Genomic DNA, 13935 nt, shown 5'->3' with positions numbered 1-13935 from the left:
TTCTCCGCTATGCATTCTCCATGTCTATGTGCATTTCCTGTTCCATATTATTGCTACTGGCAGAGACAGAAGCAAATTTAACACTTATAAGAAGAAAAGGCCAGCAGTTTTAAAATTTGCAACAAGATAAAAGGGCAGATGATGGGGGACTACCATTCTGAACTGGAGCACCAAGTTTATCATAACGTTTAGTATTGTCCTAAGCCAGAGCTTTCCAAACTTTTCATTTTGGTGACACACTTTGAGACATGCCTCATTTCTCAACACAGTAATTCAGTTTTGCATCATTTTGTGAAACAGCAATTCAGTTTTACTAGCAAACCGTCTCCTTCAACCATTTTATGAAGAATTTATAAAGTATTCCTTTCTTCCAAAAAAAACCTCCTTAAAATAATCTGTCAACAGTAGAATATTGGATTTGTGCACTTTTTGAAAAATGCAGTAACTCAAGAAAGAGAATACACGCTCCTATTTAAAACAAAGAATAATATACCTTAATTTAATCCATGAATAAAATGCATGTTTAATGATAAAAAGTGCTAAATTACATGTTTAGTGAATGATCATACTGTTACTAACCAGTTTTTAGAAGGTCTTTGGACAAAGAACTGTTAGTTATTTTCATAATGTCAGTAAACTCTCCTCTGGACCTAAAGAGCAGCCTTATGAAATACAACACCGATGGGATTGTATTTCAGGAATATTTAATTGTTCATATGCCAATTATATGTTTTGTTTTGCACTCCCCACTTCCCCAAACAATGGGAAGTGTCCAGAGAGTTTCACAAAGTGTTTTTTTTTGGAGGGAGTGAATTGGACACTTGCAATGTTTTGTAATAACCCTTTGTTAGCAAATATATCATTATACTGAGCAGTTTTGTTTGCAAATATACAAATTAGACTAAGCAGTTTTGTTTGCAAATATGCAGTTAAATTGTGCAGGCACAGAAGCAGGTAACGCTAGTTCCAAAGACACATCAGTAAAAAATCAACAGCAGCACATCTGAACCCAAGATGGTTTCTGCCATCAGTTAGCTCCAAAATTGTAGAACTGCTTTCTCTAGCCAAAATCAAATTTCCTGGTTTTGCTTTGTTTCTAAAAGCTAGCTGACACAGTGTGAGCAAAACATTTTTATAGCTGACTCTCATGTTTAAGCGAGCAAGAATGTTGGGTTCCTTCCATGCTAGTTTTCAATGTTACCCTGATAGCCCACTAGTAGCCATTAATGAAAACTCTAACAATCAGCATGTCCAAGAAAGAGATACCTCTATCTTCACATGTTGCCACAATATAACAGAATCAAGGAAATATTATGACTAGGACCCAAAGAACTGTACAACCAGTTCAGTGAGACTAAGTGGACTTTACACTTGTTTTTCTCTAAAAGCAAGCCACCTGGTCAAAATGGCAAGTTCATTGAATTACTGAAAATATAACAAACAAAACTTCTTGTCTTGTCTTGTGCCAGAGAAAAACTAAAGGTATTACCATTTTATAGAGTGATTTAAAATGGCTATGTAAATTCACTGGGAAACTTCACAACAATTTTCAAAAACTTCCCTTATCTAAAAGCCCATAAGCCTAATGTATCTCAGAAGTGACCCAGCATGCCCCATCATCATAGTTAGGGGCAATCTCTTAAACATTTCCTAAGTTACACCTGTTGATTCTGAATCTATGAATGGATTCCAGTAGCTTCAAAGAAAATAAGCATTTCCATTTTTCTTCTTCTCTACATATTTTGTAAAGGTGTAGATATAGCATATCAAAGACCCAAAGAGGGAAGTGACAGCTAGACCTCCAGTGCTTCGTGGGAACCCATATACCTATAAATCTAATGGAAGGTGAAACATTTCAGATACGTAAAATATGGAGTTCAAAGACAGCACTGAACCAAAACCTACTGCTTCCTGACCAATCTGACTTTGCCTTGAAGAGCCGCTAGCTCTTCCTATCTCTAGCCCATTGAACCAGTAAAATTCTTAGTTAATTGTCCATCAGAATGTTCCTATACTAAAGCAACTGCAATGTGTAATCAATAGATCGCACAATGCTAAAAATCATGAGAGAATTCATTCAGAACAGGTATGGAATTTCATTTCCTGTTCTTTTAAAGTAGTTTTAAGGACCAAAATTTAAGGTTCACTATTTTTATCTAGCAAGCAATGCCATTTAAACTTTTTATAAGGATGAATTAAATTCTTACTTCAACTTAGTGCTCCTCCCCCCCCAGAACAGTGTGTACATTGTGTCATCAATTACTAATATATGTATATCATACAGAGTGACTAAGGCCATGTTTGAGCCATCTCCCAGCCTGCTTCCTAGCACTAAGCTCTGGAGTATACCAGGGAGAGAAACTCCCACAAAGCAGGAGATGGTGCTCAGGGGTGATCATGTCAATGGCCTGAGCCATTCAGATGTTCCAGCGCTTCCAAAGCCAGAATTTTGACAAGACTACCAGTCATATCAGCCAGAAAACTTCCCACTGAATTCATCAGTATCCAAGGGTGGACCATCCTAATGGATCCTAATGGATCTGCAGAAGGGAAAAGGTGTTGAAAGCCTAATCTCAACAGAAAATTATCTAATGATGACAAAGGGCTGGTGTCAGTATCCCCCACTTTCAAGTCAACGTTCCTGCCCAGTTGAGAAAACAAGTTCCAAAGTGTGGCCTGCCATATGCATTGGACCACTGATATGTTGCTACAGCCCCATGGTCATCATGGTAGCCATGAAGTCCTAAGCCACTCCAGAGCCAGTCGCCTCAGTATAAATGTTGGAGTCCTCCAAAACCAGCAGTCTGGGAGTCATCATTATCACTTCCATGACCAGCTATGTCAGATGGTAAACCAGCAGAATTCCTAATCCAGGTATCCCCAACTTTCAGCCCTCCAGATGTTTTGGACTACAATTCCCATCATCCCTGACCACTGGTCCTATTAGCTAGGGATCATAGGATTTGTAGGCCAAAACATCTGGAGGTCCGCAGGTTGGGGATAGCTGCCTTAATCTGTATTGCCCAATACCAGGGATGAACGAAACTTCCAGGACCGATATAAAAAGCACTGGAGAGATTGGGCAACCTTGTCGTGTTCCTTTCTCAATCCTAAATTCTTCCGTCACTACATTGTTCACAATTAATTTAGCCTTTTGTTCTGAGTAAATTGCACCTATACCGTTTCCAAAACCTTGACCAACCCCATCCCCAATAAATTCTTCTTCATAAAACTCCAGGAAATATTGTCAAAGGCTTTCTCTGCATCCACAAAACTCAAAACTGCTTTAGTACTAATCTTCACTTGTAACTTTTCTAAAATATTAATTATATTCCTCGTGTTGTCAGACAAATGTCTACCCGGGAGAAAACCCGCTTGATCTTTATGAATTTCTTCTACTAGCACCTTTTTTAATCTTTTAGCCAAAATGTCTGCAAAAATTTTGTAATCCACATTGAACAGTGATATGGGGCGGTAGTTCTTAAGTTGCGTCTTTTCAGACTCTGTTTTCGGTATAAGTGTAATGTACGCTTCCTTCCACGACTCTGGCGCCCTTTTCCCTTCCATTATTTCATTACAAACGTCCTTTAAAGGTTGTATTAACCATTCTTTCAAAGATCTGTAATATCTAGAAGTTAGTCCATCCGGTCCTGGAGATTTACCTAATTGCATATTCTAAATGGCCCCTTCTACATCCTGTTCCATTATTTTATAATTCAGCATTAATTTATTTTCTTGAGAATTTTTTTGTAGTCCATTTATTTTCAAAAATTTGTCAATATCCATTTCTTTCTGCTTCTCCTGTGTATAAAGTTTTGTTAAATAGGATTAGAAGGGACCAATTGGTAAAAGGTATACAAGTGGGAGCCAAACAGTACAAATTGAAAGCATTTGCTGATGGTTTGGTACTGACTTTACAGGAGCCAGAATCAAGCACTAAAAGAGTATTAGAACTGATTCAAGAATTTGGTCAGGTAGCAGGCTTTAAGTTGAATAAGATGAAAACTAAAGTCCTAGAGAAAAATTTAACTGAGATTGAGAGAAATAAGTTTCAGAAGGAGACAGGATTGATACTGGTTAAGAAAGTGAAATATTTAGGGGTAAACATGACTGCTAAGAATGTGAATTTATTTAAAGATAATTATGAAAAATGTTGGACTGAAGTGAAAAAGGATTTAGAAATATGGTCAAATTTGAAGTTATCGCTGTTAGGCCGAATTGCTGTGATAAAAATGAATGTATTGCCAAGAATGTTGTTTTTGTTTCAAACACTGCAAATTCTGGATAAAATGGATTGTTTCAAGAAGTGGCAGAGAGATATCTCTAGATTTGTCTGGCAGGGCAAGAAGCCTCGTATAAAATTTAAGATATTAACAGATGTTAAAGAAAGAGGTGGATTTGCCCTGCCAGACCTTAAACTTTATTATGAATCAGCCGCATTTTGTTGGCTGAGAGAATGGATGCTTCTTGAAAACACTGATGTGTTGGATTTGGAAGGTTTCAATAATGTATTTGGTTGGCATGCATATCTGTGGTATGATAAGGTTAAAGCACATAAAGCGTTCAAAAACCATATTGTTAGGAAAGCATTGTTTAACGTTTGGATAAGATATAAGGATTTGCTAGAAAATAAAACCCCAAGATGGCTGTCACCAATGGAAGCAAAGGCTCAGAAAAAACTCAATATGGAGGCTAAATGGCCGAAGTATTGGGAAATTTTGGAACAAGAGGGAGACAGACTAAAATTGCAGAGTTTTGAAAAATAGAGTGCGAGACTGGCTCCATTATTACCAAATAATGGAGGCATATAATTTGGACAAAAAAAATGGTTTCCAGGTGGAAAAATCAAAATTGGAAACAGAACTGCTAGACTCTAAAGTTAAGAATTTGTCAAGAATGTATAACTTGCTGTTGAAATGGAATACTCAAGATGAAACGGTGAAATCTGCTATGATTAAATGGGCACAAGATGTTGGACATAATATTATGATGGCTGACTGGGAACAGCTATGGACCACTGGTATGAAATTTACGGCATGTAATGCCTTAAAAAAGAATTTAATGAAAATGATCTATAGGTGGTACATAACACCAGTCAAACTTGCAAAAATTTACCATTTGCCTGATAATAAATGCTGGAAAGGTAAGGAGACAGAAGGTACTTTCTTTCACCTTTGGCGGACATGCCCAAAGATTAAGGCATTCTGGGAGATGATTTATAATGAAATGAAAAAGGTATTTAAATATACCTTTCTGAAGAAACCAGAGGCCTTGCTTCTGGGCATGGTTGGCCAATTGGTGTCAAAGAAAGATAGAACGTTTTTTATGTATGCCACAACAGCAGCAAGAATACTTATTGCAAAGTACTGGAAGACGCAAGATCTACCCACCAGGGAAGAATGGCAGATGAAACTGATGGACTATATGGAAATGGTGGAAATGACTGGCAGAATCCGAGACCAGGGAGAAGAGTCGATGGAAGAAGATTGGAAAAAATGTAGAGTATATTTAAAAAAACATTGTAAAATTAAGGAATGTTAGAAAGATGCTGGAATGAACTTACATGGTCTTAGCAGAAAGGTTATAAAGAATTATGTTAAAATGGATTGTTAATGGGTTAAAGTGTAAAATTTAAGGTTAAATTGCGTTAAGATAAATTATAGAACAAAATCTGAGAAAGAGGGAAAGGACTTGCTGAAACAATTATGAATCAAGAATACAAAAAGGGAGGCGCGAGGAAGTCATGGAAATAAGTAAATGAAAGATAAATATATGAAAATACTGGATGTTATTGTTTTTAAATGTTATTGTTTAGCTGTATTGTTTTTGGGTTTTCTCTTTTTTCCCCTCTTTTTTTTAGTATTGTATTTTCCTTTATTTTTGAAGTGTTGTAATCTTTTTTATTACTATTTTTTTTTGTAATTGTTAAACTTTAATAAATATCTTAAAAAAAAAAAAAATACCAGGAATGAACGTTCTAGATCCCCCCTCCCACTTCTGTACAGAGAGCCTGGAGACTGAGACGGAATCTCTACAGTCTACAGCAACTGTAGCCCACAAGTCTGTCCTGATGCTGCACTGATTACCCTAATGACTGGCGCCCACCAACTACGCATATAGATTTATGGGAAAATTTGACACATTAGTCTTCCGGAGGAGGAGGTGGGAAGGGAAAAACCAATTGTTTTGGTAATGTTTATGTAATAAAATATTTTTAAATGAACAAAAATTCCTTAGCATGGATGAAGTATACCTTGCAAATGCTGACTTCTTGGCTTAGTAGAAAATAGGCGTATTTAGTTGCTTATTATGTACACGAGGATCCAGAATGTGTTCTTTCTGCACTTTAAGTAACAGAACTGAAAAATAAATTTGTGTTAAGTATAGAACCAATTTAGTTGAATAATTGGTGTTGAGACAGTAGCAAGATTTGAGATACTCCTACCATAGCAATGCACTCTAAGTTGCATTGTAAGAGGAGGTATAATCAAAAACTGGATGTAGTTGATCATACTGTAATGAAAGTCTACATCTACCTTTGTATGCAGTACACTAGGTACCGGTAGTAAATTTCTTACATTCTTAAAAAAAATTATCCCAAATTTATATCACTGGTGTTAAAAGAAAAGCTGGCAGGCCCATAGGAAAAGACTTTATTATTTGTTTACGGTATATATTACCTGCCCATCATTCTAAGGTCCTAGTGTGGGTTACAGGATTAAAACACCATATTAAGAACAATTTTAAACAATTTATAACCTCTATCTGTGTAACCCCTAAATATGTTCCAGTGGGTTTCCCCAACCCTCTAGAGCTGATTTATGGGGTGCTTAGAGAGGAGAGGGCAGGGAAGCTTTATTGCATAGCTAAAAGCCCACGCGCTAGCAGAACTGTTTTGCTGGATACCGCCCTAGGTATCGTATGTAACCTGCATATGAGGTTGTACACCGCATGTAAGAGAGTGGTTTCGGCATGTACACTGAGATGTCCAAACTGCATGCAGTGTATGCAGTAACACCAGGTTGTATTCAGGCAGGTAGCCGTGTTGGTCTGACGCAGTCAAAATAAATAAATAAAAATTTACAAATTGTCCAGTAGCACCTTAGAAACCAACTAAGTTTGTTCTGGGTATAAGCTTTCATGTGCAGGCACACTTCCTCAGACGAATATCTTCTTCAGATATCTGAAGAAGTGTGCATGCACACAAAAGCTTATACCCAGAACAAACTTAGTTGGTCTCTAAGGTGCTACTTACTGGATAATTTTTTTAAAATTATTTTTTATTTATTTCGACCAGGTTCTATGTGTTTTCTTGATTAACTTCTTTTTAAAAAGTATAACCGTTTATTGAGAACAAACATGATAACATGACAAAATAGTAATTAACTCTGTCAAAGAGCTGAGCTTCCAGTATCAACACAAAACACAACATAGTGCAGCACATATCATTTGCAAGCTAGAGAGCAGGCTTCAACCACTGAAATCGATGGAAAAAACCATGAAAAACTATGCATATTCCAATGAGACTTAAGTGCCCTTTCCCATCTTCTGCATCCAGGCCTGTGTCAACTAATCCAGTACCCAATTCTTTAGATCCTAAAATCAGAATGTTTAAATTGTACCTAAGTTTAATACCACTGGTCTAAAGGTCCTTAAATTAGTATGGAGACCATTTAATATCAGCCGTATCAGCTTTTTCTTACTGGCAGTGAAAAATCTAAAAAGTATGGAATGCCAGTGTCTCCTTCATATTAACTGTAGTGAGGGACTAACTTGAATTATTGGTATACCTATTATATTACAAACTCTCTTTTCACATGTTTGCAACGGTACGTGTTAGTCAGCATTTTAATTTAAAAATAAATAGTGCATCTTGTAAAAAAACAAACACCTCATAATATCATGTTAATATGTATGCTAAAATTGAGGCACTTTTACAAGGTCCAATTTTTGAAGGGGAAATTCTTAGCAATTAATTAGATCTAGGTAGATCTGTTTGGGTGCTTCTCATCAAGATAGTACCTCAAACACGCATGACCACCACTTATTCTATTTCAGAGTTTTTCAAATACTCAATATTTAATGTGGCATTGTTGTTGTTGTTGAAATGTGCTGCTGCTGTTGTTAAAATGTTTATACAACCCTTCATCCAAAGATCAAAGCATGGTTTTTTAAAACATAAAATCATTACATAATTGAAAGAGCAAGGTGCAGAATTCAGTTAAAAATGGGGACCAATGGCAATCTTTATTAAGATTTACAGAACAATCCTTTTTTTTTTTTGTGAGGTGGGGAGATTCTGCAGCAGAAGTATAACCACTTCATAAATAGCTAGCTTGCTACAATCAGGGTAGGAGGTGGGAGCTTTTCCTTACCTTGAGAGGTTGTTCAATCAGAGGGTTGGAAAAGGGCCTAGTCTTGGGATATATCAGGGGATTCAGGATCTACTGGATCCTTGGCTGTGCCTGATATGCCCTGAGAATGCCCCATTTCAGCCCCTACTACCAGTACAACAACACCAGTGAGAGATGTATGTCTACGGAAGGGTGTGTGAGAGAAGGGACCTCCAGAACCATAAGTGTTGTTCTGTTAGTGGACCTCCTACTCTGTTAGAACTTGCCCCATTTCCATTATCCCTTCAGCTCACTTTCCTTAGTTAAAAAACCAATTCTTCTCAATAACTGTATATATCTGTTTTTTTATATATCTTATATATATCTATGTTTAATAATGAACTAGCAGGGTGAAATAATTTTACTTCCTATCATTACTTTTTATCATCTACACATACCTCAGTACCTTGGTTTGCAAACAGTCTGGTTTGCATACGTTTTGGATTACAAACACGTCAAACCCGGAAGTGCATGTCCCAGTTTGCAAACTTTTTTGGGATTACAAACAAATTATTTTTGGAGGCCCCATTGGCAAAAGAGCGCCTTGGGTTACAACCTGTTTTGGTTTACAAACAGACCTCCGGAACGGATTATGGTTGTAAACCAAGGTACCACTGTATTCCACCACAAAGCATCTATCACCAATATGATTATAAGAAAAACTGCCCTACTTGTAGCAGACACACAGCCCACAGTGGCCACACTCCTACATTGACAAGTATGCTATATCAGTGATCTTATGCATGCTTAACTCTGTACTGGATCCTAGCTATTAATTTTCTGGAAAATTAATAAAATGTTTATATATCACCGGGCCATTCAATTCTGACCAAGTTATTTGGAGAGAAAAACAGCATTTTAAGTCAAATGTACCATTGTTGTGGAATTCCTGTCCCTACAGCTGTCTTCATTTTTAAAAATAATTTTAAGAGGTAAAATTCTCTGTGCCATCTCACTTGCTCCTCTTTCTTAATAGAAAACGACTGCCGTGACTACCCCCATGTAGCAGCACTATTCACCATCAGCACCTCTGCACTCCCCATGTGCTTAGAGAACAACTGATTAGCACTTTGCATAATTAACCTGATTAGCACTGTGCATAATCAAACTGATTAGCACTTTGCATAATTAAAAAGAAATAACGGCAACAACAACAATAACTAGGTAATATCAAAAGCTGCTAGTCCGACAGCCAATTTGCTAGCACCAGGATTAGTTTAGTGTAGAATCTTTTATTCTTTAAAACCTATTTTAGGAAGTACACATCTCGAAACGCTATATACACTGGAAACAGTTCCAATAAATTGGTGGTCACCCAGAAAATGGTAAATTCTAGAACTGATAATTTAATACGAACTGTTGGGAGACTAGTTCTCAGTTGTCTTATTGCTTGCCATCACTAATCTTGTGAATGTGCAAGTTACCAAATTCACATCCTGAGCACACAGAGAAAATTGGAACACTCTGTTGGAAGTGGCTTCATGCTTCCTTTTCTTCAACATGTGAAATAAATCCTTTCCATCTGCCCTGTAGGAACTTGCATATGTCTTCACTCTGAGTGATGCAGAAGACTGCAACAATGTGAAGGAATAAGAAGCACGAGATGCTTGTGCTTCCTACTCCCTCTTCACTGGTATAACATCTGAAGTTGCTTTTACTTTGAAGACAAAGCCATCTTGGGAACCTGGATGTCACTGATCATTCTGGATTCTGGAAAAAGAACTTACAAGACAAACAGACCAACTTTCTGGCACTACTGCAAAATTCAATTTTCTTACAGTTGCCTGTCATACTGGATTTCAGATGTCAACATTTGTGGCAATATCTTAGGGTTGGAATGGTTTAACATTATCTGGAACTATCCAGAGTTCTGTAGTTTATCTAAACCTCAAAATAATATTTAAAGAGACAGAAATCTGACTAGGTGGACAACAGCATTATTGACCCTTCAAAAACACATCTTCTGCAGCTGGGGGGTTCACATTTTTGAATACTTCAAGGAGAAACCATTAGAAAGGACATTTTAAAGCACAAAGCTAAAACATATATTGCAGTTCCAAAGAACTCAGTCAAGATAAGAAGTCAAGTACTAACTGAAGCGCCATTTCTACAAACTGTTATGCTTCAGGAGTTGGGGGAGGTGCTGCTAAGGAGATTATTCAAGTCCAAATGTTCCTGGGGAAGGTAGTTCCAGTAATTCTGGGAATGATGCCAATTCCTAAGCTATATATGTAAATATTTTTAAAACACTAATTTAATATACGTGTATTTTAAACACATATATGTCTACGTGCATACATTGCTCCAGTACTGCCATGGTAACAAGTTAACAGTTAACAGAAAACTCATACATCTGATTGAAAACAGTTTTTAATATATAACTTCAACACACACACAGAAACAAAAAGGTGCCTTGGGTGAAAGCTTAATCCAATCTATTCTCAAACAATGCAAGGGTCAATTTAGGTAGACAAGCTCATATGGAAATGAGTGGAAGAATCCCTGAGCTGGAAGAGGATGTGATAAAACTAGGCAGAATTCAAAGTCTGATGCTTAAAACTTTCTGTGAACTAACAGAGAATAGTCAGTCTGGTTTTTGGTATTCTCTGGTTTTTGGTATTCTCTGGAGCTATTTAAGAAGGACTTTTTTGTTGCCTAAGAAATCAGAGAAGAAACAAAAATAAAAGAAGTTTATACCTAGACACATTTTCCATCTAGCCCATAATAAGAAAGCTGTTGTCAGAATCGAACGTAAATATATTTAGTGTTCTTCTTTTTAATTAGAGATGCGAGGGATTGGACGTGAGACTTTCTGCATGCAAAGTATATCCTCGGCCGCTGAGCTACAATCGCTCCAAAGTTTGAAGCTGATCAGAAGTTCAGAATACTAGACTTGCAGGCTGATCTTTCCTAGGCTTGCCATACGTCTGGAAAATTCCGGACATGCCAGGAAATCGGACACCTAAAATGGCGTCTGGAGGGGAAATTTGAATTTTAAAAGGTGTCAGGAATTTCCAGGATGCATGGCAACCTGGGGTTTCTTTTAGTTTTCTTTTGCTTTTTCAGCTTTTTGTTTTGTTTTTAATTCCAGGGGAGGCTGCGCCCCAATGCCAGTGGAAGTGACAAGAGGTGCGCTCGCTCTCTCTCTCTCTCTCTCTCTCTCTCTCTTTCTCTCTCACCCACCCCTATGGCTACATAGCAGCTAACCAGATTTCCAGGGGTGAGGAGTGTAAATGGTTGTGGTGCAGGGAATCATGGGCTTGCTGCTGTAAAAGCAAGGAGCATAAAGGAGCATAAAGTTTAAAAAAATTAAAAAACTAAGGCAGGTAAAAGCAATGCCTCTTCCCATCTGTGTGAAGGAAATGTGAACTTGCCATTCCTATTGTGATACTCCTATTGTGATATTCTTATTCTATGGTGAGGTGGGGCAAGGCTTACGTTGTAACAAGTAGCATTTATTGAGACTATTTACATTCCACCTTTGATCCAAATTTCTCAGGGCAAGGAGCAACAATTTCATTAAAATAACATTCATAGCCATGAGCAAATATTACTGTTAACTTCCTAAACATGTATAAAAAGTGGTGTTTTGAGCTGGCAATGAAATAACAAAAGCAACAATGCTAGCTGAATTTCAAGAAGCAGGGTGTTTAAAAGCCAGAGTGCCACCGTGGAGAAGACTTGCTCATACATCACCACCAAATATAGTGCACCCACTGCCAGGACACTAAGTTGGACCTCTCAGCCAATCTTAGCTCATGGAAAAACTATATTTATACTGAGAGAGGCATTCTTCCAAGTATTTAGGCCTCAAAGTTTTTGGGGGCTTTATAAGTCTTCTGTAAAACCTTGAACTTGGACCAGAACCATGTGGGCAGTCAGTGCAGAACATGTATAATGTATAATATAGGTTTGACTAGCGATTCCACTTAAAAGTCAAGCTTCTGCATTTTACATAGGCTGCACTTTCCAAGTTGTCTTCCAGAGTAGCCCTTCTAGACTGCATTAGAGTAATCCAAATGGGAACTTAACACAGCAATGGATTATCCTGTTCAGGCTGGCATAACTGGCAAACAAGTTGAGGAAGTGAAAAGGCACTATGCCCCTTGCAGACACTTGGGTCTCCGCTGAAATCAAAGAGGCAAGGGGACTGCAACTCCATCACAAACAGAGCTGCTCACCTAAGTCTCAGATCCAGGAACCACCCAGCTGTGGCGTGCCCATCTTTTAGGAATTCAGTTTCAATTTATTTGCCCTCATTACAGTGATCAGACAACAGTGCAGAACTTGCATGGCCTCGTCTCACTCTGATGACAGGAAGAAATAGAACTGAGGGTTATCCACATATTGGTAGCACCCAACTCCGAATCCCGATAACCTCACAGAGCTAGGGACCTGTGTAATTCAGGTAGGGTACAACTGGATAATGCCACATATATATTTTTTTGCCAAAGAGGAAGAAATGTTTTTTTTCTACAGCTCCTAGCTGGTGTAAGGATGTACTCATGTTAAGAAGTGTGGGCCTGTGATGCAAGGCTTAAAATCTCATGCACGGAGCTAAAGCCGGCTCCCTTTACTGAAAAACCAGCACTAATGGTTGCTGCTACTTTGATACAGGGTCAGTTTTAGCACCAAATGGAGATCCCTTGTGTTAATTTTGGTAACTCTGAGTCCAGCAATATGCTCTGTGTAGCTTGAACAACAGAAATACAGTATCACACCTCTAATCCTAGTAAGATGACTTAATGGGCGAAATGGTTGCAAAATCATCTAGGTACTTTTAACATACATTAATAGAATGGTTTATTTCAGTGCTGCTATCTTCTCTTTTATTCAGACCCTCAAGTATATAGGTTTATGCAAACATATCTATTTTTGTGGATGCACAAACAGGGCATAGCCTGTTCAAGATATATACTGAATTTTACATAAATGTCACATTTATATTACAACTATGTATGTATAATTTTCGACACACACAGAAAATGGAAGAACAAAGGAATAAACCTCCTACAAGAAATTTAAATAGCCTTTTTTAGAAATCCTCATCCGAAGTTAGAGGGCTTTTAGCAATCGTACATTTATCTCTTCCAAAATACACCTGCTTTCTTTTCCCCTCTTTTCTCTTCTTTTGCCAAACTAAATATTTTTCCATCTAATGACTCTCTTTATTAGACAGCATCTAATTTGCATACATTTACATACAATTTAACTGCTTGCTTCTGAGAACAAAGAAATGGCTCCGTATTGTACTGAAGGACAATACTCAGAAAAGGTATAAAAACCAGCTAGCTCAGTGGCTGTGTATTCTTTTTGTTTCAGAAATACCAGGATTTTTAAACACTCCACTTAAAGGGTGAAAAAGATTATTCCAACAGACAATGCGAAAAGATACAGTGCAGCTCCCTTTTAACATATTTTCTCTCTGGCCTGGTTAATGGGATTTAAGGTCCAAGCTTTCTTTGCTTCCCTCTATTTCTTTTATTAGATCTGATGGATTTAATTCTGTCAGATATTTTAGTTCATATTTTATTTGTATAAA

At 37.4% G+C, this 13935-nt stretch overlaps 1 protein-coding gene across 19 annotated transcripts in view; it reads right to left on the bottom strand.

Moving 5' to 3' along the window:
* ZBTB20 (zinc finger and BTB domain containing 20) overlaps positions 1 to 13935 on the bottom strand; it is a 633941-nt gene that overhangs the window by 372279 nt on the left and 247727 nt on the right. Inside the window, exon 4 of one of the 19 annotated variants that reach the window (XM_081859687.1) lies at positions 6254 to 6359. The exons of the other annotated variants lie outside the window; for them this stretch is intronic. The gene's annotated coding sequence lies outside the window, so the exon portion shown is untranslated. The remainder of the gene's footprint in view (positions 1 to 6253; positions 6360 to 13935) is intronic. 19 annotated transcript variants of the gene reach the window in all.

The sequence above is a fragment of the Podarcis erhardii genome (assembly GCF_964252035.2).
Source record: "Podarcis erhardii genome assembly, chromosome: 4".
Classification (NCBI taxonomy): domain Eukaryota; kingdom Metazoa; phylum Chordata; class Lepidosauria; order Squamata; family Lacertidae; genus Podarcis; species Podarcis erhardii.
This window is presented reverse-complemented; position numbering and strand designations above follow the sequence as displayed.